Consider the following 27,613-nt stretch of genomic DNA (forward strand, 5'->3'; position numbering starts at 1 on the left):
TTTTTTTTTCTTTGGGGTTTGGGGTGTTTTTAGGGTTGGGGGGGGGGGTTGCAGGACCTTGTTGTTAGTGGTCGTTTTCTTTTTCTGTTGTTACAGGTCCCCATCCGTCGCTAGAGTGGATTTTAGGACATTCGTTTGTCTTTTGGGGGGCCAAGAGGGCGGAGGTTTAGCCCAACGGCCGACAACTGGGTGTCCCGCGGAGTGAGGCAGTCGTCTGCTGGATCGCGGTTCCTGGTATGGTGTAGAGTAGGGTGGTTCCGGAGGTTACTAGTTTTGCTGGGCTGGATAGACCATCGGATGTCCTGGTGTTACATGCTGGGGGGAATGATGTGGGCCAGCGTCCCATGCGGGAATTGATTTGCGATATTAAGTATGATTTTTTTGCGGATGGTGGCATCTTTCCCGGGCTTAGTAGTGGTTTGGTCTGATATAGTGGCTTGCACTTCGTGGCGCATGGCGCGCTCTGTGGATAGTCTGAACAAAGCTCGCATCAAGGTCAACAAGGAGGTGCGGCGCTTTGTGGCGCGCAATGGTGGCGTAGTGGTTCGGCATCGTGAGCTGGAAGTTGACACGTGGCAGTACCTCCGGGGGATGGGGTCCACCTTAATGTGGTGGGTACGGATCTGTGGTTCTTGGGGCTCCATCATAGGTGTGGTGTCCTTTAAGTGTTGGTCAGTTGGTTTGACCACTTAGTGTTGGCCGATGAAGTGTCTGCGGTTAATGGATATTGGTCCCCGAGGCGGTGGTTTGCGGCTGGGGGCCCTATTAGTAGTATCTGAAGCCGCAGATACAGGTATGGGATGGCATTCTGGTTATTTGAAGCGCCTTCAGGGATTCGGAAACATGGGTTAAACTGGATAACTGTGTTAATTGGTTATGAGTATATATATATATATTGGAGTTATTTTTCTATTCAATTTTGTATTTGTATTTTGATATTGTTATTAAAGATACAAGTGGCTGCTGTGGCCTTTGGAAATCCATACAAGTCTGGAGTGCCTTATTGGAGTAGAATGGTTCTGGGGGGAGGTCACAGTAGTAAGGGGTCCCTCTGAAAATACCCTTGTCATGCTGTATGTAAGCCAAACTAGTTGTTAAAATGAAAAGTCAATGTCATAGCTTAATATGCACTGCCTGAGTATGATGCTGCTGAGACTGATCGTGAAACTACAGACTGCGCCCCTCGCCGGTGACTCCACTGCACTCCTTGCCTAGTGTACTACAGAAGGAGGACATCCCTCCTAACAATGGGTCGCAACCAAGAATCCCTGAAAAACCAGAACCAACCACCTCTACCCCTCGCCGATGACTTCGCTACACTTCTTACCTAATGGTAAGTTTCTACATTTGTATTGATTTGCTTTACACAATATCCTCATCTCCGTATTATACATTTATGTTTTCTGGGACAAATTGGATCAACCACTAAACGTATCACTCGGACCCGGGAATTAAAACTGGCCCCTTTTCCAGCCTCCCTTTCCTAAAAACCGCCCGTTCTTTCGATTGGTTTGGAGCGCTTCTCCCCTCCTTTCTTTGTTTGATTCACCCATCGGTCAGATACCCCGGTCCGTATGTTTCTGAAGCCGCTCAACTAAACAAGTACACTTAGTACTAATTTCAAAACTTCAACCACTCCCCCTTCCCCCCCCTGGACGAGCGCTGTATCTCGGTACGTTGTCCTTGTAACTTTCCATGATCGTAAACTTGTACTGTTCCATAACAGTATGTACAGCTTTATTTCACATGAAGATTTGCATTTTGTTCACTGTTACCGTTGAAGCCACATGACAAGAAAATTCATGTTGCAATGAACACCCAATCACATGCAAGAAAATAAAAAAAAATGGATTTTTCCTTTTACAGGATTGAATGATTTAAATCAGCACATCTTCACCTAAAGGTAAATTCCCTTGCAGAGTGAAAATTCACTTTGCCAAGTGAACAGCCTATACCCCTTTAGTAAATCAACCCAGCAGTGACTTAAATAGTCTAAAAAAATCTCTGTGAATCACCATGAAAACTTTAAACTTCCAATCAGACTGTATGCTTAATATAATCTGCTTGCTGCAACCCTCCTAATTCACTGTTTTGTAAGTAAAGTTTTCATAGCTAATTTACCAGAGTGTATTAAGACCTAATAGAATAGCCTCCTAAATAGTGCCAACATATTCCTCATGAGAACTGACTTTACTAAAATGGAACACAATTTAGCTTGGCGGTTATTGTAAATTCAGAAGAATAATTATCTTCTAGAGGCCAAAAAGGGTTTTATTTATTATTTATTTTATTATTAAATCTTGATTTTTGTTGTGGGGGAACTAAGCTTTTCCAACGTTAACTCTTGATGAGTATTTAGTTTCAAAGAATCATTTACAATATTGCTATTGTGATGGAGTGTGTTTAGAAAGGACTCAGATATATGTACTTAATAAATATTTTTTTAATTATAATAAAAAAAAGTTCAAACATGGGATATCTTGTTTCCATAGAAATCTTGATGAGTATTTGTTAAGAAGGAGGCATAGATTAAGATAAAAACCTCTTGAAGCAATCCAAGGAGGTGTGCATGCAAGCTACTTTCTACATCCCTAGTGCCAATTAGTAGGCAGCAAACTTTCTTTTCCTTCCTCCAGTTTTAAAACTTAGTTGGAAAGTACTTATTCTTATAATTTAAGTATCATAAATATTGTACTAAAGGTTTATTTAGACAGGCCATAGGTTTGCAATTTGAAATCACCAACATGTTGCAGTAAGCTATAGACACATTTGAGAACATTTTTACATTACAACTTTCCAGTAGTGCAAATCATCAAAAAAAGAAAGTACATCTTATACATTTCATTTCAATTTCCTATAATCTGTACATTAAAGTAAAAATAGGTGTTTGTATAGTATGTGATAATTGTAAAGGAAGTGTTCAATTATCTAAATCATGGTAATTATCACACTGTAAGGAGGATTGTTCACAATATTGAATTATTGCATTGGAGCACTTTACTCACGATCTTTGCAGTGGATTTAATGATAACAGACTATATATTTATTGAATACAGCCACGGATTGATGTGAAAAAAAATATATGTATATATTTTTTTACACTTTGTATTCTTTGCACTTGTGTACTGACTGAAAGCAATTTGTGATTATAGCATAATTTTTTTTAAAGAGGGGGTTGTATGCCCTTTAATATTGTATTTAAGCACTTTGTGCTTTTTGGATATTATATGCAGGATATTATCATATTAATATTTATGCACTTCTGGCACTTTTTAAAGGCACATTTATTGTTGTAATATTGTTATAGAGTGCAGTACAGATGGATTTTTATTTAAGGGCAGATTTATTGTAGTAATACTAGCAATAAGCGCAGTGCAGATATATTTGCATTAAAAAAATTAGACGTTTTTTCTCTAAACTGAGTAATATGTGAATTTACTTATGCTGATTTGGATTTGTACTTGAATCTGTTTGCAAAGGAATATGCCTAGATTGCTTATATTAAAATATTCAAATGTCAACATGGTTTCTGTGTATATGGAAATTTGATTTGTCTTGCTAATCTTTAGGATGTAGTGACAGCATGTGAATGGTTTACTTGTACAACTTTGAATCTGTGATGTATCTTTTATCAAGTAGATCAGGTGGGTTGGGTCAGGAATATGTATGGCACGGCATCTCCTTATCAAGTAGTACAATTAACATTGTAAATTGTGACTCAATGCATGTAAACCCCTTCTGTGACTCATCTTTTTTACTGGGTTACTTTTTGCTGATATGTTAACACCATCAGTCTATAATGGTTATAAGTATTGGTGCAAAACAGGCAGCTGGTCACCAGTTCAAAGTGCTGGCTATTAAAGAGAGCCGGCAGGGAGTTGGAATGAAACACCAACATTTTGGTATGAAATTTTGTTGAAGCCACTGTGCTCAAAATTGAAGTTGCACTATTACCGACAGTCCTTTCTTTGGTGACCATAGTCAAATCATACATTTGACACTAGACTACAAAATATTTTGCATTATTCTTACCTGAACTTTTTATTGGGAAAATTGCAATTACCTCTTGCCTGAGTATGTACTGTTTTGCTTGTCTACTGCTTATGTTTGGGCCACTGCAACTTTATTGCAAGATTGTCTTTGAAAGCAGTAGTCATTTTTCCTTACTGCCTGAAAAACAATTTAACATACATTCAGATAGATGTTCCTTTTACCATTTCGAGTATTTCTGTAAGAGCTTGCACTTAAAAATATACACCTCTTTCCTTTTGTATAGATTAGTATTAGATTAGTGTACCTGCATAAACCAAAGCATAAAAAACAGACAGTATTTCAACCCAACTTACAACTTTAAATCCATGTAGATATCCTCAAATTTGAGGTTTTACACAAAATATTTTACTATCTTTTTGTGAAGACAATCATAAGGGCTTCCTGTATCTGTACTAGTCATTCTCCTATCATGGATGATTGTATGGCAAACCCCTCTTAATGGGGATAGGATGGAAACTTTCTTCAGAAAGATACTGTAGTTATTACCATTGGTTTGTTTCTGAACGATATTAAAAGGAACCTGAATCTTGGTTAGATTCATTAAATCATTGCCACATTTGTCATGAGAAGCCAAGGTTTCAGGGCCACACAGGGTCCCTTCTTTAGGGTGACATAGTGATACTTCAATGACATAACATAATACACGCACATATACATCAAAAAATAATCATGACATGATAGAAATGATAGAAACGGGCAACAGTTTTGAACCACGCACGGTTCTTTGTCAAGCCCAATGATAGTATGCAAACATACACGTATTTCTCTAATTTTATCTTTAAACACTGGAAGTAAATTGATACTCTGTTACAATTTAACCTATATGTGCCCCACACTTCTTCACTTGTCTCACATTAGGCACATCAGGGTGAATTTCATCACATTTTAAAGATAAAATGAGAGAAACATGTGTATGTTTGTATACTATCATTGGGCTTGAGAAAGAACCATGCGTGGTTCGAAACTGTTGCCCTTTTGTATCATGTCATGATCATGATTATTGTTTGAGGAACAAATAGAGAAGATTGAGTGCTGCAACACCTGGACATTTGTTGTTACTATAGATAAGGAATTAAGGACGGATTCCTGTGTCTGACTGTACCGTTTGAGAGGTAGCTGGAGTGCGGAGCACCTAATTGATTGAGATATCTATATATCTATATATATATATCCTGTCATTTGACATGCATAACTTAGCTCTTAGTAAATATAGACCATTACTGTTAATTCATAAGCAGTGTTGCAATAAAGTCATGCGTAACATTAACGCAAAACTCCAGGGGAAATTTTTAACCCTTGCAGTGGATCTACCCCCGCACTGCAAGGGTTAAGTGCTTGTTTTGTTCTAGGGAGGAAAATAACAAAGCTATACTCATTTGATCCTCAGAGCCAGCTGGCTGTGACAACGCTTTCTCCAGCCTGTAGCCTCTAATGCTGCAACGATGGAATGTCCCTTGGTGTCCTCATCGGCTCAGAGGATCAGGTAAGTATATCTGTTATTTTCCTCCCTAGACCAAAATGAGCACTTAACCCTTTAAAGCAAAAATATTCTTTGTCAACTGCATATATAGTCTAAGATACTGTGGGAATTTATCAAAACTGGAGCAGACAAAATCTGGAGCAGCTGTGCATGGCAACCAATCAGCATCCACCTTTCATTTTCAAAGCTTAACTGAAAAAAGTAAAGAAGGAAGCTGATTGGCTGCCATAGGCAACTGCTCCAGCTTTTGTCTGCTCTGCTGTATGTTTTCCTGCCAAATCTGCATTACCAAATGAGCATTTTTATAACATCTGTCACTGCACAATTGTGTATTAAGAGCAATTCCTATAGCTCTTAGAAGATATAATATTATACTTCTATAATTTTTATATTGTTTCTTGTATATATTATATTTCTTTTAAAAAAAAGAGTAAATTACCAGGCTGAAGTCTGTGCAGAAACCAATGCTTTCCAGGAGTGTCGATTGTCTGTGTCCTCACAGCTCCCAGTGGTTCCTTTTGCAGACCCTCATATCACTACCAGACACAGCAGAGACTTAGAGGCCACCAGGAAGGAACTAATGAGTGCTTAGGGGGGGCCGCAGATATTAACACACTACCATAAATCTAATTTTCTACCCAGGATTCAGACAGCAGTTCTGATTTCCACCAGTCAGAACAGCCATTGGTGACATGGACAGTTTTAAGTTAACTGCAGTAATTTGTTTTAGTAAATACAACCATACATTGGAATCATTCAGTCTCTTGAGTTTAAATACATTTAGATTTTAATTAAACACATTTTTTCCAATTCTACTGTGATACCTAATTTTGTTCTAAATTCTTTTTATTTTGTAGTACTATTGAGAGTTGCTTAACCACAGTGTATTGTACAGTCTCATCAGTGATTCGCAGTGTCAGTGCATTGTACAGTCTCATCAGTGATCCGCAGTGTCATCAGTGTGATTTCACTGTGTCAGTGCATTGTACTGTCCCACTAATAAAAAGGTCCAAAAGAATGTACAGCAGTAAGGAGGCATTTCAAATCCTCAGCATGTCTGGTGAGAGTGATGGAGAGGCCTCCCTGTCAGATTCTGGATCAGAGTATGAACTTGTGGAGGGCAGCGGTTCTGCATCCTCTGATTCAGAAGAAGACGTTCTGCCCAGGCGTACTGTCCAACATCCAGCTGACATGCAGCAGCCAAGTACCAGTAGTGCCGCTCATCCCCAACCACCAGTAGTGGGGTGGTCCAACATCAGCCACAGACAATCAGGCCCCAAACATCCAATGCTAATGTACCAGTGGCACTTTCTAATCCTGAATGGCTACCCTCAAATTCTGCAACACCAGTCATCCCCCCATTTACTGCCAATCCAGGAGTCCAAGTAGAAATGGAGAATTTTACAGCAATTACATTTTTTAATTTGTTTTTTACTGATGACCTCTTATGAACAATTCATTGTAAGCAATCTCCATTCCTCCTATGCCAGGCCATTTGCGTGGAGGCCTCTGACTGTTCCTGAATTTAAAATCTTTCTGGGCCTAACACTAAATATGGGACTCGCCAAAAAGAATTAGCATAACACGTACTTAACGCGTACTGGTCTACACACCCAGTCCATCACATGCCCCTATATTCTACAACGATGTCCAGGACAAGATAAAAACTTGAGATTTCTACATTTCAGTGACAATTCAATTTGCCCTCCCAGACGTGACCCCCACATATGATAAGCTCCAAAAAATTAGGCCACTAATCATTTTCTTTTCCTCCAGATTTGCAGAAATGTATACTCCCAATCAAAACATCTGCATTGATGAGTCCCTTGTACATTTCACAGGCAGGCTTTCTATCAAACAATATCCCCCCCAGCAAACACGCCAGGTATGGGGTAAAATTTTACAAGCTGTGTGAACAAGACACAGGATACACATATGACTTCCTTGTATATGAAGGCAAGTATAGCCATTTGGAGCCCCCTGGATGCCCATTGTACATGGGAGTCCGTGGAAGAAATGTGTGGGACCTACAGTCACCCCTATTCCACCAGGGATACCACCTCTATGTGGACAATGTTTACAGCAGTGTGCCCCTATCCGAACACCTCTTCCTGAAAAAAACCTTAGCCTATGGTACAATGCGACCAAATCGGATTGGCTTTCCCCAAAACCTAGTCCACAGAAAGTCATCCATTCACCCCGTCACCTCCGTGGAAATCCAAGGAAGATCTGGCCTGTTCCAAAAACCTCTGAGTGTCTATGAATACAATCTGTATATGGGTGGTGTAGACTTCAACCACCAGATGATGCAGCCCCACTTGGCAACCAGAAGATCCATTCACTGGTACAAAAAAGTTTCTGTTTATCTTTTTCAATTGGCAATGTACAATTCTTATGTGATTTACAGGTCTGCAGGAATAGCTGGCTCTTACCTAAAATACCAAGATAAATTATAACAGCCCTAATTTACCAGGAAGGCCCTGCTTCTGAAAGGGTTCAATCTGATGCAGTCAGCAGGCTACATGACAAACATTTCCCCAATCTGATCCCTACCAACCCAGTAGACCAGACATCCTCCAAAAAACGTGTGTTGCAAAAAAGGAATGAGGCGGGATACATGTTATCATTGTCTCAACTGTCCCTCAAAACCTGGCCTCTGCATTAAAAATTGCTTCCGTCTCTACCATACCTCACTGCAATATTAGTGCAGGTATGGTGAAGATGTTTCTCTATGCTTGACTAGCTGTTGTGCCCGATCTCATGTGTATTGACTTCCACGTTTCTGCCTGCCACTGGACTGAACCTTTGCCCACATTCTGACCACGTCTCTGCCTGCCACCTGAACTGACCTTGGCCTGCATACTGACCATGTCTCTGCCTTCTGCCTGAACTGACCTTGGCCTGCATACTGACATGTCTATGCCTGCCGCCTGAACTGACCTTGGCCTGCATACCGATCACGTCTCTACCTGCCACCTGAACTGACCTTGGCCTGCATGCTGACCACGTCTCTGCCTGCTACCTGAACTGACCTTGGCCTGCATGCTGACCACCTTGAGGTGTTCAAAAGCATAAATTACGCATGTGATTCCCTGACTACCTATCACATTTTTGGAGGCCCTAAAGGGCCAGGACAGTAGAAACACCCACCAAATGACCCCATTTTGGAAAGCAGACAACCCAAGGTATTTAATAAGAGGCATGGTGATTTTTTTGATGATTTCATTGTATTGCCACAAGTTTTTAGAAAATGAAGAAAAAAGAAAAAATATATTTTTTTTCTTTCATTTTTAAAAACTTGTGGCTAAAAATTAATTCATCAAAAAACTCAACATGCCTCTTATTAAATACCTTGAAGTGTCTGCTTTCCAAAATGGGGTAATTTTGTGGGTGTTTCTACTGTACTGGCATTTTAGGGCTTCAAGAAATGCAATAAGCAGTCAGGGCACCAGGGTTGATACATTTCAAATATACTGTACTCTATGGACTGTATAACTTTCAAACACTGTACTTAATATACACTTATTTGTTTTTTGTTTTGTACCAAACACATGTAGCAGAATAAGTTTTGGCCTAAATTTATGAAGAAAGATAATTTATGCGCAATGGGGTTTTTTGCTTAACATAGGAAAACAGGTTTTCTTTTCAAAATGTTCGGCAATTTTTCCTTTATATAGTAAAAAATAAAAAACCCAGTGGTGATTAAATACCACCTAAATAAATCTATCTGTTCCCAAAAAATGGTATAAAATGTATTTTGGTATGGCGTTGCATGACGGAATAAATGTCAGTCACATTACAACATCGCTGAATACTGAAAAATGGCCAGGCCAGGAAGGGGGTTGAACACCCCGGTCTTCAAGTGGTTAAATAACTCACAATTCTGGTACTTTGTATGTGTGTGACGGGAATGTACTGGTGTGTTAGACACCATGAAAGTCTTTGATCTTTTCTTTTTTGTGTTTTATGCAGTGCAATAATTTTTTTTAGGAAACACGGCTATGATTTGATAGTGCACTTATGTTTTTAAACTGATAGTTCTCATTGAGAAAATAAAAGGTAGTTTACATTTTAAACTTTTCTTCAAATTTATTTTTCCTTCATTTGTTTTACAACTATTTTTTTCTGCTGGAGTACATGAATATTTATAAACTGGTACTCTAAAATAATACAAATAATAATGCAAATGTACCCTGTAACACTTTTTTTTAAATAAAACAACTTTAAAAAAAATTATAAGTATCTGATTATAATATCATTGAGGCCTAATCTTTTATTTTGCCAGCTGGTTATTTATGTAAACACAGTAATGATGGCAGCTTATTTCCCAACACAAAAAAGTGCTACTTAAAGGAGAACTATTGGGAGTAAAATGTACTCTTTTCAATAGTTTGAGCCAGCGTGACACTGAAGCTGTAACATGGCACTATAGATCAAGAACTGAGTGATCACAAACCACTGATCGCTCAGCTCATGGCTTCTTCCTGCAGAAAGCAGTGACTGTCATTTACCACTTCCCACAGGATTTCCCACCTCCCCTCTCTTTATTCCTCCAGCTCTCATTGATGGGACAGACAGGGGAGTGGGCAGGCACAGTCAGCCAGAGGCTGCTGCCAATCAGGCAGGGGGGTGGATCCCACCAATATTGTCAGCATATAGTGGGCAGTACTTCACTATGTGCTGAGTTTGGGTCACAGGAGTACATTTATAAATATACTCCTGTGACCCAATCCCCAAGATTGACCCAAGTATTTTTGCTAAAAGTGAGGTGTGTTTATTTACATTTTAGTTTAACCCTTTAGTGAAAAAGTAGGGGTACAAGTACCCCTTACTCATTCACAAAGGGGGCTGCATCTGGGTGCCCCTTTAATTAAAGGGATACTCCGATGCAAAAAGACCCCCCTGCCAACAGACCCCCACAACCACCGGGTCAGGTTTGTGGGAAAGAGGCTCTTGTCCCCATTGACATTGGGACACCCTCCCAATGCCAAGGGCACGTGGCCTGGTAAGATGCAGGGAGGGGGGCACTTGATTGCATGTGTTTTCCCCCCCATTTTTTGGGGAGGGGTTTCCCCTTAAAATTCCTACCAGACCTTAAAGAGCCTGGTAAGGCTTCTGGGGAGGAACCCCAGGCACTTTTTTTATTTTTAACTTGGAGGGTGCCTCCTAACATTCTTACCACACCTAAAGGGTCTGGTATGAATCGGGAGGGGAACCTCATGCTTTGTTTTTCTTTTGCGGACTGTGAAAAACACATTTTAGTTTTTTTTTCCTTTTGTCTTATGTCACTTTGCTGCAAATTTTTTTTGCCTGGATTGAAAATTTGTACATACTACCGCTAACGAATTTCAGCTGAAATTTTTTGTTATCGGAAATTTGGATTCATTTGCATTTATCATTTCTGTCATTCGGAGATTCTGATATATCCGAATCTCCAAATAATAAAAATTCATCCCAATAACGAATCTTTACAAAATGAATTGCACATGTCTAAAGCATAATCTCAAGCATCTTGTTGCAGAGAGTGGCAGGAGAAATGTATTTTACCTATTACATTAAGATCAAAGCAAACCTGTATTGTGCCAGAGTCCACAAATTTTAGCACCATGGATCCTGGTAGGATCAGGATTTATAATCACCTCTGTCTGATGCAGAAGTTTCTCAGAGCCTATAAACTGGTAACAGATTGTGAGTGGCCATTCCCCCTTTAGAGTTTTCAGGGATGTTAGAACTGTTTACAGACATGGATATCGTATGATCTCTTTAACTTGTTGGGTGGTGGCCAGTGGTGGTTTATCTTTGCAAATTCACATTTATATGCACACATATGTATGGAGGGTCACTCAAGACGTGGGCAGAGCTTGTTGGAGACCATGCATTTGTAATTAATTATTACAAACATATTGAAACAGAATAGAGTAGTCCTTTCCTGCAGGATTACATGCTTTGTGTAGTGGCCCAAGAGCTCCAAAACCTCCAACAACTGCTTTTTGGTTTTCACTGATATCCCACAACAATGGTGTGATATCTCACGTTCTACTATATCATTATGGTAAGTATGGTATGGTAAGTCATTATGGAAACACAAGCAATATTTTAATGTGCAGATCAATACACAAGGGAACAGCTCCATTTATTTTTTGAAAAATATTACAATGATCAAGAGGATTTAAAGGAGTCAAATCAATTTGGTAAATTCAAAGACCACATATGTACAGTAATAAGCAAGGCCAATTTATTTTCATGCATGAAGAAAAATGCATAGATAATTGTAGGGATGCTCCGATACTTTTCAAGTACCAATGCCGATACTTGGCATTTTCACGAGAACTACCAGGGTTGCAGCAGTTGCAGCTGGGACCTGGCTCTGGTGCTCCACAACACCGCTCCACTTTCCTCCCACGGTTGCGATTACGGAAGCACATACCCGGAGAGTGGGGTAGGTGCGCCATATGCAACGGTCCTTGTTTGGAACTTTAAAAGTTATACAATGACATTCTATTTCTTAAATTTTTCTTTTTTATCCCTATATTTCTCTACTTCAAGTTTTTATGGTGGTGGATAAATACGGCATCAGTTATGCTTACACTGTTGATGCGCAACGCATCTCTTGTTGCTGGTTTTCGGGCTGCGGACTTAGATCTGCCTCAGGAGTGTATTAGGAGAAGATACCTCGCTGGGACTGCCTGCGTTCTCATGTACCCCCCCCTGAAGGCACCCGGATGGAGGGGTTCTCCTCCCATGCTAACGGAGCCCTGCATGACAGGTTCTTGGTACCTGCTGTGCGGGCGTGCATGATTACCTCTGGGATCGAGATTGATGCTCTGAGCACTGGAGATATAGGGGCACATGAGGTCACAAAATTATGACTGTAAGGTTTACATCGCATATCCTTTGTGGGCGTGTTGGGATCCTACCTCCTTTTCCTTTCCTCAATCCCCCCCCTCCCCCATCCCTGTGAGTTTGCTCACGCCCTAATTTTGCCTCACCTCACCATCCTCCCTTTCCCATTTTCCCTGGATCACACTTACAGAGTCTGATTTTATTGGGTCAGGACTTGGTCTTAGAATTGGAATGCTACACACAATTACATGTCCTGCTGACTGTACTGTGATCTTGTCAGTGTTTATTGTCTACCCTTGAATGTTGTTTTTTTGTATTGTACTTGGTGTTTTATTATTTGGAAAAACCTTTCTCAATAAAAATTTATTAAACAAAAAAAATAAAACAGAGTTGTACAAATCCCAGGCGCTCCGTGTGCTCCTTACAAATGACAGCTGCCTCCTAACTTGAATTTTTCTCTAGTCTAGTCTTGTAATTTTAAAAGTATCGGTACTTGTACTTGTACCGAGTACTGTACTTGGTATTGGTGCATCCCTAGATTATTGCTTTGGGCTGGCTTAAAAGCAATATATATCCCTTTCAACGAAATGAATAAGATTAGTTATTGAATATATACATTATTAACTTCTAATATTACAAAAAAAATATATATTGTACATGAGAAGAAAAAAGTATCTGCGGGCTGTTTGAAGCTACTGCAGGTACGTGCCTACACATTGTATTTAGGTTTTTTTTGTATATAATTTTTTGATTTTTTTAAACTTTTTTGCACTTTATTGCTATCACATAGGGGGCTCATGGCAGCCAGAAGTGTGTCTAAAAGCCCATGCTGCCGCCAATTTAAGACTTACATTTGTGGTAAGGATGTCCCGATACCAATGCTAGCATCGGTATCGGGCCCGATACAGGGCATTGTCACGAGTACTTGTACTCGTGAAAATGCTCCGGTACTAACGGCCGATACCGGCACTTTAAATTTTTTTTAAATAAAAAGGCAGATGGGGCGTGGCCGGATGCCGGGATGAGTGCGCGCGCAGCCTTAACCTCCCTCTGTCCGCACTCCACATGGCCGCCTCGTACTCCCGCTCGTCTCGACTTGCAGATCCGTCCCTGGACTCCTTGGCTGAGTCTCCAGCTGCCGCTGATGGAGCCTGCTCACCAAACCGCTCAACTGACAGCCACTCCGGATCTCCGCCGCCAGCTACAGGTGAGCCTATGTACTACAGCCCACACACACTACCGCCGGGCACGCAAGGATGCTGCATAAGCCGGGAAGCTTCCCTGCCTGTCACAGCTCCTTTGCACCGCAGCAGGTCTCCCAGCACTGAATGACTTCTGCTGCCATCCTATTCAACAGCCACCATTAGAGCCTCCCCTGGCTGTTCTTTCTTCTTCAGCCCCCAGATCTTAACAAGCTTCTAGATCGCAGGACCCTAGTGTGCAACCCTGGTGAGACCAAAATACATCCCATATGAGACCACACACAGCCATATATATTTGCTGTATATTCATGGAGTGATGGGATCTGTAGTCCTCTATTGTGTGTTGCTGTATAATCATGGATTGAGTTACAATTCTTAAAAATTATAAAGAAACTGCCCTAAAATCATCAGTCTGTGTTGTTTTAGAATAAAAGGTCACATGTCCCTTTAAGAAAAAGTATCGGTAATTGGTATCGGCAAGTACCTGAGGGGCAGTACTTGTACTTGGTCTTGAAAAAGTGGTATCGGGACATCCCTAATTTGTGGCATAAAAAAGAAACACTGGGCGCCTTTCCTGGTGCAAATAATCCTTTTATTTGTTTAGAAAGATTAAAAGTGATAAACGGTACTCACAAAAGAGGTGGATAAAAAGCGTGCTGGCCATAAGTCTCAGGATACATGCAGATTCCTTGCAGTCATAGAAAACAATCCAAATATGCTGCTAGACCAGAAGAAACAAGCTGACTCAGCTCAACGCGTTTTCGGGGAGTTTCCCCTTCCTCAGAGTTGGCTCATTTTACATTTGTGGCAGCTAAAGGATTAAATGACAAGAGGGCGAAAGGGTGATTTCTATCTACAAGGGGTATTTTATACAATGATCTCCATGTTGGTGCCTTTTCAAAAAGTTAGTTAGTGTCCCTTGCTGTGAAACTTTACTAACTGAGTCCCCTCTGTTTAATAAAGTACAGAGACTGATGCAACATAAAAAGGAGTAGTCTACTGACTTACAACTCACACAAGCTCACATAATTACGCCCTCCTCCAGCCTCTTTGTTCACCTTTCTTTTTTTATTTGAGTTACACTGACTAAATGGATTTACAAACCAGTCAAGTGCAATGCACATTTAGTCATCATATCTCAGTTAATTTAGAATGTCTTTCAGTATTTTGAATTATGAAGAAGTAGTAATGGCTGCATTTACACCTTGCAGAGGTGGTGGGGAGAGGGGGAATGCCTGGAAAGTTGTTGGTAGGTGAAGAGGTATTATGAAGGTTGTGAGTAAGTTTGAGGTATCACTAAAATTGTAGGTGATTCTTGTGTATGTGATCTGTGCTCTTGTTGCTACGTATGTGGCTGTGGTATTGGGGTTATCTGAATCTCTACATCTAGGGCTTTAAAAACACCCCCACAAAATGTTGTTTTGTTGCAAAGTCGCATTGGGCATTGCACAGATATGGGAGATCTGCTTGTATGCATTGTTGCATTGTTTCTTAAAATGTTGCTGCTGTTTTTTGATGAAATTGTCTTATTTCTAGTTGGAATCCTTTTTGTTGGACCACTGAACATAGATGCTGCATGCCATCACAATGTTTTCTGCATTAAGCAGACATGCCTGTCAACAGTCATTATAATACATTTTGCAATACGGACTCCATTGTCTGAAAGTTTCCAGTCGGAGCATAAACATCCATCTCAAATTGGGAGATTCTTCCTCTGCTGCAGTAATCAGCGTAACCAGCCAGCCTTTCACTTACATCTAAAAGTCAGATGTGCGCATGTTAGTGTGAACATCTAGCTGTATCCAATGTAGGCTAAAAGGCAAAGAAAAAATCATAATACAGGGATCTCAAGTCTCCCTGATGTTCAGGGAGTCTCCCTCTTTTGGACAGCAGCTCACTGATGACAACCCAAAAAAAAAAAAGTGCACCTCCCTGAAATGAGACGGGAACCTCCCTGAAATAAGGTTTTGCAGGTTGGGATGTCTGATAATATTAAAATCATAATAATATTTTTCACAGCACAAGTAGACCATGGGAAGGATGGGGATGCCTGAGTAAAAGACTAGAGCATGTCAACTTTGCAAGGGTAATTTCAATTAATGTATTTTAATTACACAATCCTGTGGCAAGAAAAATTTAAAAACACATTTTTTGGGTGTTTTGAACATGATCTTTTTATCATAGAAGGTGAAAGACATTAACCCTATTATCAAGATCACAAGAGGGTACAGATCAAGCACAGATAGTGTTTCTATACACATTATATTAATTTGGAGTTTGTGATGGAGTGGGGAAGGGTATCAGGCCCTATCATGTTTTACTGCTTTCCGTGGCTCCATTAGAGAGATTTCCCCTCACTTCCTCTTCTTATCAAATCGTTTTATCCGAAAGGAAGAAGGGGAACATTTGCAACAGGAAATTATAACACATCTAGATCACCTAAGGACTCATCTAGTTTAGCCAGGAGGTACCATGACGAGTGCTGAAATAGCAGCATCACATCCTGCAATAATATAGTTAGGTAACTTCTGGAAGGAAGTATGTAGTGTACCAGCAAGCGACCAAGGGTGCGTCAGGTTCTGTTCCAGGCTCGTGTTGGAATAATATTCCATTTCATGGGTCAAATCTCTCATATGTCTAGCAAGACATGCCAAATTGTACAAACGTAAGTTAGGGACATTGGCGCCCAGGTGGGATCTTGGGTTCTGGAGCGTTTTTAGCGCAATCCTTGGTTTCTTGTTTTTCCAAATAAAGGTATTGAAGGCCCTATTGAGCGACAGTGTTCCAGCGCTGTGATGGCTTTTCTTATGTTAATAACTGCAGACCTTCCTGTTACAAATCCCGCTTGGGCAGGTGCTATAAGTGAGGGTAGTATGGATGCCAGTCTATCAGCCATAATTTTGGAGAGGTATTTAGCGTCTTGGTTCAATAACGATATAGGGCGGTATGATCCCGGGTTCATAGGGTCTTTGTCTGGCTTGGGGAGTAATCTAATGTAAGCTTTGTTGAATGTGGGGGGGTATTGCTGATGGCGGAGGACATAATTATACAGTTTCAGTATTGTAGGAGATACATCATCCAATAATAATTTGTAAAAATCAGTGGAAAACCCATCCGGGCCTGGCGCCTTGGCTCGAGAGGACACTTTGATCGCCTGCTGAAGTTCTTGAATTGTGATGTCTGCGTTTAGCATGTCCAATTCAGTGTCAGTTAGTGACGGTAATGGTATAGAGCTTAAGTAGGAGTCACCACCGTCTATTTCAGATGCTGGAATAGAATATAGGGTTTGATAATACTTGGAGAAAATATCTGCAATTTCATTTGGGTCAGATTGTAAATTACCCTCCTGATCGTGCAGATGGAGAATGTGCGATGTCGGGCGTGTACCTCGAGCCAAGTTAGCCAGCATCCTGCCGGACTTGTTACCAAATTTAAACAAATCCACCTCTCAATAAGATCTGATCTGCTGATCATACTGACTGAGCCAGTGATCGCAATTTTGCTTGGCCTGCACCCACTGCCTACTATTTTCGCCTGATGGAAGAGCTTTGTATGTGGAGTAGGCCATTCTAGCAATCCTGCATGCCTCAGTGTATCGCTGCATGGTCAGTTTCTTACGAGAGGTGGAATATGCTAGGATCCTGCCCCGCAGGACAGCCTTCGCTGCTTCCCAATACAGTACTGGATCATCAACATGTTGTGCATTACAATCAGCATACTCAAGCCACCACAATGATACATTTTGTTTAAAGGTGTCGTCTTGCAGTAAATAAGACGGGAAACGCCATGTCATAGGTAAAGATGGCAAATCTAGCTTACAAATCTTCAGAGAGACCGGTGAATGGTCAGAGATCACCATATTCTCAATCACAGCTGACTGGATTTTGGGTAATAAATTGGGAGAAGTAAGGATCAGGTCAATATGGGACATAACCCTGTGCACATGTGAGAAGTGTGTAAAATCCCTTTCTAGAGGGTGGAGATGACGCCAGGCATCCTCAAGTCCGCTGCCCGTGATAAAGGAACCCACGGGTCTGTCTCTGTAAAAAGAAGCCGAGCGATTTTGTGACGAGCCAGATCCCACTGCACCAGATCTGTCCTCCAGAGGGAATGGCACCGCATTAAAGGCTCCTCCAACTATCCTGTATTTGGCTTTTGAAGGCTGGGAAAGGTTGGAAAGTAGGGAAGTGTAGAATGGCTTTTTATCCATGTTGGGACCATAAATGTTCCATATATCCATAGCTGTAGCTCCAAATTGAACTGTGGTGCAAGACCATCTTCCCTCGTTCGTGTCTGAAATGTGGGATAAGACCGAGCAAGGCAGAGATTTCTGAATGAGTGTGATCACACCAGCCGAGCGGCCGTTTGCAGGAGCTCCCATAGCATCTCCCACCCAAGAACGTCTTAGGCGCTGTATGTCTTGTGCTGGTAAGTGGGTTTCTTGAAGAAGAGCTATATCTGTTTTGAGTTTCTTACGATGACGTAATATTTGATTACGTTTGTAAGGTGTTCTCAATCCTTTCACGTTCCACGTGACTATTTTCAAGGTGGTTTCCATCTGGGAAGTTGAAGTGGATTGTCACATGGACGGATATTAATACAGTTAAAAGTATGGGTGGGCACGGATGTCCCTTAGCTCCGTATGCACCCAGTGAGGTGAGACCCGAGATGCGATCTGGGGTATATGGCCATAGCAGTGCAGTGCATAATATTGAGAGGAATCCCCACCCCTGACCCCTGGGCTTGCCGTAATGCAGGGGTGAAGAGGAAACGTGGGGTACTGTCCAACCAGGACGGTATAAGAACTAGAACTGAATACAACAGTGGTAGAAAAATAAAAAACAACAAAAACTTATCCATGTCTTTAGGTGACTTCCTTTTTTCCCTCAGGCGGGTGTAGCTTGGTTGAAGTTGTTGTAGCAAGCAACAGTCTGGTGCTCGAAGTCTGGTGCTCAAGCCAAACATAGATCATGAGGGAAGTTTGCTCCGTCTCAACTACATTGAATGAAATGTGTAGAATGTACAAGGAACACAACTTAGGTACTGCCCCAGGCAGTGAAATAGGTAATGCATTACAGACTGTTCCACTTCAAGCCTTCTTTTTGCACGGCGGGCTCTTGGATGGCGAATGCGTGTGTATCGGCGCATTCTGCAGTGACTGGGCATAGGTAAGGGCATCAGGCGCTGACGTGAATGATTTTTGGTGACCGTCAGGGGTAGAGATCCGAAGTACCGCTGGGTATGCCATATTAAACTTTATGCGGCGGGCCACAAGCAACTGGCAGGTGTCATGGAAGGCTTTTCTTTGTTTGGCAAGAATAGCCGAATAATCCGCAAAGATGAGGAGTTTATGGCCATCCGCTACAAAGTGTTGCTGAGAGCGATATGCCATTAGTAATTCCCTTCTGTCTGCGAAGTCAAGGTACCGGACTATGACCGGTCTCGGTTTCTGCTGGTCTCGAGGTGGGCCAAGTCTGTGTGCTCTTTCCACCCTGCATGGCGCTTTGAGGCCCAGTGCGTGCGGTATAACTCGTGAGCAGAAGCGATGCAAGTCGCCAGTGGGTAATGATTCCGGGAGACCTATTATTCGGAGGTTATTTTGTCTCAGCCGATTTTCAAGGTCGTCAACCTTATCCAATAAATAACTGACCTGTTTGTCTGAGTCAGTCCGTGCCAGCTGTATGTCCCGCAAATGATCCTCCAGATCACCCACCCTTTGTTCAACGGTTTGGATGCGTCCTGCCTGTGTTTCCAGGGCCTGATTGAATTTGCCCATGTGGTGCTGTATGGAGTCAGTTATGATTGTGTTAAGGTCAGCTTTCAGATGTGCAGCCACCGCAGAGGCTAGTGCCTGGTAGTCAACCCCTGAATCAGTTGTTTGCGAGGGGGACTCACCCTGCGTGTCTGTTTGCATGTCGTCTCTGTGCTCACTCCGGTCCGCCATGTCGGGAGAGTCACGTGGAGAGGTCTCGGGCGGCAGAATGTTACGTCTAGTCGATTGCGGTCGCAATACAAATTTGTCCATCTCCCACAGATCGATCCCAGGTATTTTTGATGGTAAAAGATTCGGGTCTGAGCGATATTGAGTTGTGTTAGGATATTGGCGAGACGGAGCACTCTCGTGCACAACTACTCCATCGGGCACCGGAACCGGAAGTCCAAACAAGTTTTAAAAGACTGGACATATATTTGAATTATGGTTTGTTTTATACTTGGGTAATACAAATATTGAGGATGATGGCATTAGCACAAAAGTAGGAAAAGGACTTCTTGTGTTCGTTTTAGGAAGGCAAGACAGAGATGTGCCCAAAGTTATTGTGGTGGAATATTGCAGAGACAGGAAATTCTGGTGGCTTGTAATAGGTGATAGAAATCAGAAAGCTTAAGGTAGAAAACATTTCAGTCTTCAAGAACTTTCAGGTAAGTCTTCTTCAGTGTTGGGGACTGCTGTTGTGTCCTGCCTGGGCTGCCTGAAGGCCCTGGAAACAAAAATACATATAACAGTCAACAAGACAATAAACCCAAATATGCCTTGAAAAAAATGCGGGAAAAGGAAAGGGCACCACATCCCATAACATATCATATTTAGGCACCCGAAATGTATTAAAACATCAATTTATTAAAGAAATCTTTAAAAGAGTATAAAATCCACATAGAAATCTCTTGTACATTAATAATCTTTTGCCATACTAGAGTATCTCCTCCTTATATATACCCCAACATTCTATTTGTATCTCTCATATATTTATATATATTCACATATCAACTTAATTAATGTATTCTGTAGGGAGATATTCAGATGGATTTTGCTCTACTCAACTCGTTTCATGGGCAGTACCGCTTCATCAAGAGCGAACTAGGCAAAAGCTGCAGATAGAAAACACATGCTTGGATTAGAACACTGTACAATATCTAAAATCAGCCATCCACGCCATGTCAGAGAATCAAGCACCTGGACATGTGTAAGGGCACATTGATGCAATCGCCAGATTAGATCTATAGTAAAGCATATAGTGTTAGTGATCTTCAAAGTCAATCTCGCAATATAAGCAATGTCTAGTATTGACTACCTATATCCACCAGTTCAGACTTTAAGTATATTATGGAGGGAGAAAACAAAATAACTCAGGGTGTGTATAGCTTTTTGGCATCTCCCCTATTCTAATGAAACTCCAAAATACATGGAATCAGCCTTCACAGTTGTATAATCGATCGCCCATAATATAGCTAGCTATTATATAAGGTACTTAAATATAGGTCATACCTCTGTCCTTTAATCCTCTATAAACGTCCCAGCATATCCTCCCCTAGTACACGGGTCCTCCTATTCGCTGGTAGCATGACCAACACTATCACTCCCGGGTCGCATTTATATGCTGAACACTGCCGGCAGGCCCGCCCCAAACAATCACGTAGGGGATGACGCGCCAGCGGCATGGAGTAGTATTGCTCAGGTGCCAGTGTTGGAACACGCAACGCGCGCCAGTTCCGAGCAGAGATTGGCTCCAGCACCGCATGTGCACATTTCAATGGCTCTACCCCCAGTCTTTTGTCACTTCCATCACTTCTGCCTCTCCCATACATAATTCCACCCAGGGCACCGGTACCAGGTGTAATGATTCGCGGGCTGCGTTCCGGCGTGGAGCGCAGCCGGCACAGACACAGTGACATATACTGCGGCGCCGTTGCGCTCCATGGTGGAACGCGGAAGTACTGTGTCCGGCGTGATGCTCCTCCCAGCCGCACTTCCGCGATTCCTTTTAAAGCCGGTTCGGGGGTAAGGTAAGGTGTTCGCTTATTTTGGACCTCACACCTGCTATCACCGAACGCCGGCAACCCTACAGAGAGCCTGAAGTCTCCTTTCTGCATCAAACCCTGCGTGTACTAACCACTTCTGATCGGACTCCCCCACACGCCAGTGACCGACAGCTGCTATCCCTGCAGAGAGCCTGAAGTCTCCCTCCTTCACCAAACCTTTCCTGGACAAACCACCTCTGGACGGACTCCCCCCACACGCCAGTGACCGACAGCTGCTATCCCCCCTGGGAACCGCAAGTACCCTGCCATGTTATGCAATCCTGCATGTTCTTGTTGTGCATAGAAATATACTCTAGCTAAGTGATACATCTACTGCACTAGGATCTGTATATAACTGTTACCGAGCACTTGCGTTATTCATACTAAGGACTGTAGCGTGATTGGGCAACTGGGCTCTGCCGTGCGTACTCTTAGAACACTTTGCTGCCTATACCCTTAACTCGCGTTCTCAGGGGATTATTAAGGAATACCCCAACATTACTCACTAACTGTAGCTAACTACCATCTGGAGAATACGGGCCCATGATGTCAACCACTCCTAACTCTCCGCCCTAGATTGAGAGCGACGCCAGGAGTGCCCGACTGATTGCCCACTTACCTCCATAGAGGGTGACTAATTCTTGCCAGTTCCGCAGTTGAGGTTCCCCCTCTAAAAACGTCCTAGGTGCTGACACCAGGAGGCTAGATCTTGGAGTAAGGAGGACTAATGGCACTCTTACTCCTCTTACTCCACCCCTCCAACAAGAGGAGTGCTCCTCCTATGCCCACCCACATGTGTCTCCAACAGTATGGACAGCATCAAACATATTATATACATGTCAAGACAGGTAATACACTATACCCATAATCACAACAATTAAAGAGTGAATCAGGTACATTTGGAATAGTACACAGCAACTCAAATAAATATTTGCAAATATATAAACCGATACAAAGCCATCAACACATCACAATGTGAAAGAAGATCATAACCATAGCATTAATAAGATACAGGGCATGTACATATTATCACACAAGATGCATGGCATACATGGCATATGAATGATGAAACAGAGTCATATCTAAGAAATTGATAAGACACAGGACATGTGGCTAAATCCAGCCCCCACATTGTATCATATATAGATGGATATACAGATCAAATGTCCAGCCTGCATTCTAAGAAATACATATGCCCATTCATGGTCCATACTCTCAAAAAAGTTCCTATCATAAGAATGGTTTAAAGCTCAGTTGTTCAAATGCTACGACACCCGGAGGTGTTGTAGCATTTAATCTGTAAATCCATCTAGCCTCCCTCTGGAGTATTTTTCTATCGATATCACCAAACTTTCCATCATCTGCAATGTGTCCCAAGTGAACACAAGTATATAAATGTGTATGTAAATAAACCCAAAAAGTAATGTATGTCATAAACAAAGTAACTAGGTTTAAGTTAATTTACATAGCCCACTATTGGATGGAGAGGCAGCCATGGCTCCAACAGAAGACTTTAGCAGAAGCTGATCTTCTGCACTTATATGAAGGAATACATTACTCAATGCTACTATGTAGCAAACATGCCAAAGACTACAACTAATTCTTATTAATATACCTATATTTTCTTCCAGCCTTCTCTGTAGTGGGAAGATGCTCCCCTTCTGCAGATGCTGTTCTGTTGATCAAACAAATGTTATTGTGAGGATCTATTGTGCAGCAATATGAGCATGTTTCACAAATTGTGAGAAAAAGCAATGTATTCCCTTATCCGGAGAGTGATCAGGTTCCAAGGTATGTTGATGCCACATTCCCAGGAGCATGCTCCTCTAGCATGAGGGTAAACTGGTGACAGTGACAACTAAGGGTCAGCTTGGTAGAATATTATTAAAATTAAATTAATATATCTTCAAACTCAAGACATTTAAAAGCAATAAATAATAAAAACAATCCAAAAGATACGTTTTCCTGTGTGTGAAATTCCTACTGGGTTGCCAGTCATCTATATCATCATGGCAATCAACACTGTTAATTGTCAACACCGCTAGTTGGTACTTCTAACTACATGTTTTTGCCAAAAAAACATGCCTGGATACCATCTGGCATTGCAATATATGTTGCAGATTCTGGCTCAGCAAAAACTGTAAGTTATTTTGCACCTCTACAGTCTCATTAAGGAAAAAAGAATCCCCTCCACTGAATGCAGCCATGCAGTACCTGGGATGGTGAGGTTGCTAAAGTTGTAACACTTTGTATTTTGGTGGCTCCTTCAAAAACTAGCTCATGATTAGTATGTGGACTTAGCCAACTTGCCATCTCTAGGGTGTTGATATAGGTCATTTATGCCATTATTGACCTTGTGCCCCAATACATATACTTTCCACAAAAAAAAACACAAATGGAGGGACATCCAGATAGCTTTTTACATGCAGGATAGATTACCAAATGTCTTGGGTGTCATAGACTGCACCCATGTTGCCTTGAGGGGCACCCAAGGACAATTCATTTTAGGAACTGCAAGTGGTACCACACCCTCAATTTGGAAATAGTTTATGATGTCAGAAGGAGAATAATGAGTGCATGCACAGGTTACCCAGGGTCATGTCATGATGCATACATCCTTAATCAGGCAGCTCTTTTTTGAAATTTTTAAAAGTCTAAAAGGGAACAAATGCCCTCCTGTCTAAAACTTTAACATTTTCATTACAGGTCAACAGAGATAAACTGGGCACCAAGTAAAATGAATGCCCAATAAACGGCTACGGGAACGGGCCCAGAGGGTATCTGTAAATGGCACCTTTTCAGAGTGGGCTAGTGTAATGAGCGGTGTGCCTCAGGGTTCTGTGCTGGGTCCCATATTGTTCAACTTATTTATTAATGACATTGGGGAGGGTGTTAACAGCGATATTTCCGTGTTTGTGGATGACACCAAAATTGGGAGGGTAATAGACACGGACTTAGACATTATAACATTACAGGAGGACCTGGATAAAATAGGGGAGTGGGCATTAATGTGGCAGATGAGGTTTAATGTCGATAAATGCAAAGTAATGCACTTTAGAATTAAAAATAAAAAAATGGGTTATACAATTATGGGTATGCCGCTAGGGAAGTCAGAAATGGAGAAGGATTTGGGGGTCATTGTAGACCACAAACTGAAAGGTAGCTTGCAGTAGAAACTGTTTCCACTATGACTAAACCTATCCACACATATTGACATTATGTTTGCCTACTGTCCTGCAAATGTAAACATCTTTTTTTTTTGGTTGGGGGGGGTTAAGATGTGGTTGTAGGGGATACATGCTATCTGCAGCTCACTTGGTTCATGGTTCTACTCAGGCACACCAGGGGTGAAGCACAATATTACTACCATCAAGCCTTGCAGAAAACACAGGAATTTGTGGAGAACATGACTGGTCTCCTCAAATCCAGGTTTCTTGGCTTGGCCTAGCCTATGTGTGAGCCTTTATATTCTCCTCTAGGCTTCTAGGATTATTATAGCCTGTTATGGATGACTAAGGACAGAGAGACATAATTGCAGCAACAAGGTAGAGCACAGAATCTGGATATATCGTGAGGAATGAGCTGATTGCCAACTTTCTCACACATACTGTGCATGTATTGTTTTTAAGCATTTCATGCCAAATATTTAACTAATATTAATAATGTGTTCATTTGTAATCCAACATAGTGGAATGTAACAAAACAAATTCAGAGAGTCTGTCTTGTAATTTATGGAGCTAAAATCCATCAGGGAGCATAATTGCCACTGACTGTGTTCCTCCAGCATGACAATATATCATCTTATAAACAAGTATCTGGTGTGCTTAGCAGAAACAAAGGGACTGAATAGTGATGTTTACTCTCATATCTCTGAGCTTCAAAACAGCAAGTTAATCTGTTTAGATATAATACAAACAACCGCCTAGCTTCAAATCATTATGCACTTTAAATAAAATACTTTGGAGATGTTTTAGAAATTCATGTCCTGTAACAAAAGCAGTACTATGTAGTCCAATGAAAGTGACATGAAAACAACAAAAAATGGGGTTCCCACTTCATTTCAAATTGCTCACTTATACATCCATGCAGGCTGAGTGGCATGTAAAAGTGAGGGAAGCAACCGTGCAGTCCCCCTTCCTGTAACATATCGTGCCACATGCTTACCAACATTCAAGGGTAAGTTGGAATCAAAATGTTTCATGAGATTTTGCTGCATGATAAAATGCACCTGGCCAATTCACAATGATATATGACAAATTCATGGTACGGCATAAATATAAACATAGCATGTGGCATCTTGAATAATGGAGGCATCCGCTGTCATTTTAGCACCCATCCGATTTTTCTAGATTTCTCACCGGTCAGGAGTGCGATGGGTTTGTATGTTTATTTATATGTTATTCATAACTTATATATGATCTGGTCCACTTCTATGGATTTCAATCAGTTGCTAATCAGTTCGAACAAGAGTCACATAAGGAAAAGTAATTTGACAGACACCACTAACCATGCTGTGCACTTTATTTGGAGAGACGCCTCTAAGTGTGTTTCAAAACTATTCAATTTGAAAACATTAAAAACAGCATGCAAGAAATATACTGAAATAAACATACATTTTCAGCATCATCCCCCAACAAGTGAGGATGATCAACACTTATTATGATAAAATAAGTACTAAATGTGTAGTTGATTATCATGGCACAGACACATATTTGAAAGCTTGTCTCTTACTATTCATGATTCTGCACGCATGGGTTCAAGCTGCTTTGGAAGATTTGTTTTGCTAATTGGTGTTCTTTTGCTGTTCCTTAGGTAACTCAGCCTGCATGTCTCAAGTACATTTTAGCCAATTCTCCCTCATTAAAAAATCTCCTGCTGCTGGCTGATTTTTATTTTTTAGAAGATAACTTCTAGCTTGGGGTATTTTTGCTGACGGTATGTTCAAGAGCTACCTTTTTGTTTGCAGCAACTCACTGCAAAAAAATGTTAAAACACTATGCATCCAAAATACTGCACATCCTCACTTGAGGTTAATAGCATTCCGGTTCTTAAGCTGGCCATACAGCTATAGATCATCTGCAGATTTTCTATGAACAGGTGGAAAAAGTGCAACAGATTCCTCCATCTACGCTAAACTGTGTGTATGGAGGAATCTCCCACTCAATCAAGCTTCAGTATCTTGCTAGTTGGCCCCGCTGGCTCTCGAAATACCTGAACAAGCTGATTGGATGCAGGCATTGTTCAGGTGTTTTGAGAGCCAGAGGGGCCAACTAGAAAGATACTGAAGCTTGGCCCAGCGGGAGCATCCTCCATCCACACAGTTTAGCGCCGTAGACGGAGGAAGCAGTTGCACTTTTTCCATCTTACCATAGGAAATCTTCAGATAATCTGTACAGTAGGTGTATGGCCAGTTTTAGTCAAAATTACTTGTCCTTCACTGAAGGCCCTCTCTGATATGACACATGCAGCAGGCTAGACTAGTACTTAGATTGCATATTGGGCAATCTGCAGCCATCTTTGATGCCCAGTAGTCCATGGATATGATAATTTGTAAGCTTTTGAGTTATGGTGTTGCCATCCCTGCCCATGTTTGCTTGCTGTATACTGCCTGCCTATATACTGCCTGATGGTCCTGTAGACTGTCTGTACCATCTCTTACTTTGTCATTATGTTTCTACTGGCCTCGGATTGTCTACCTGTCACCTCACCTAATACCGGGATAACAAGACTACTGGTCAGGAAGTTAAGGTGACAGGTGGGACCCCTCTGCAGGTCTGACATTGACCAGGGTAGGGAGAAAAAATAAAATGATAAAATACTGGAAATCTCTAAATAATGTAAAAAATGTCATTATGATGAGTAGGAAACCAAGAATTTGGCTTTTAAAAAGGCTTTCTGCCTTTTCTGTCTTGTTTTAAAAATTGTCGGCCTTTCACTCATTTAGACCTTTGTACAGGAAGTCTCCCATAAAACTGGCACTGTTCATTTCTTTTCTATAAACCCATTAGAGACATTCATCTCTCTACAATATGCAATATATGCAATATACAGTATATGCAACAATATATATCCACATGGCTATACCACCTTGTACTATAAGAATTTTTGTGAAATTCTAACTCCAAAAAAACAATTTTGGTTTCAGCTTTCAACCAGGTAAGGACTTGTCATGATCAGGGCTCACAGAGGGGATCTAGAATCAGGAATGTGGACCCTCCTGCTATACTTGCAGGGACAC

The sequence above is a fragment of the Nanorana parkeri genome, unplaced genomic scaffold (genome assembly GCF_000935625.1).
Source record: "Nanorana parkeri isolate BGI_ZX_2015 unplaced genomic scaffold, ASM93562v1 scaffold317, whole genome shotgun sequence".
Lineage (NCBI taxonomy): Eukaryota > Metazoa > Chordata > Amphibia > Anura > Dicroglossidae > Nanorana > Nanorana parkeri.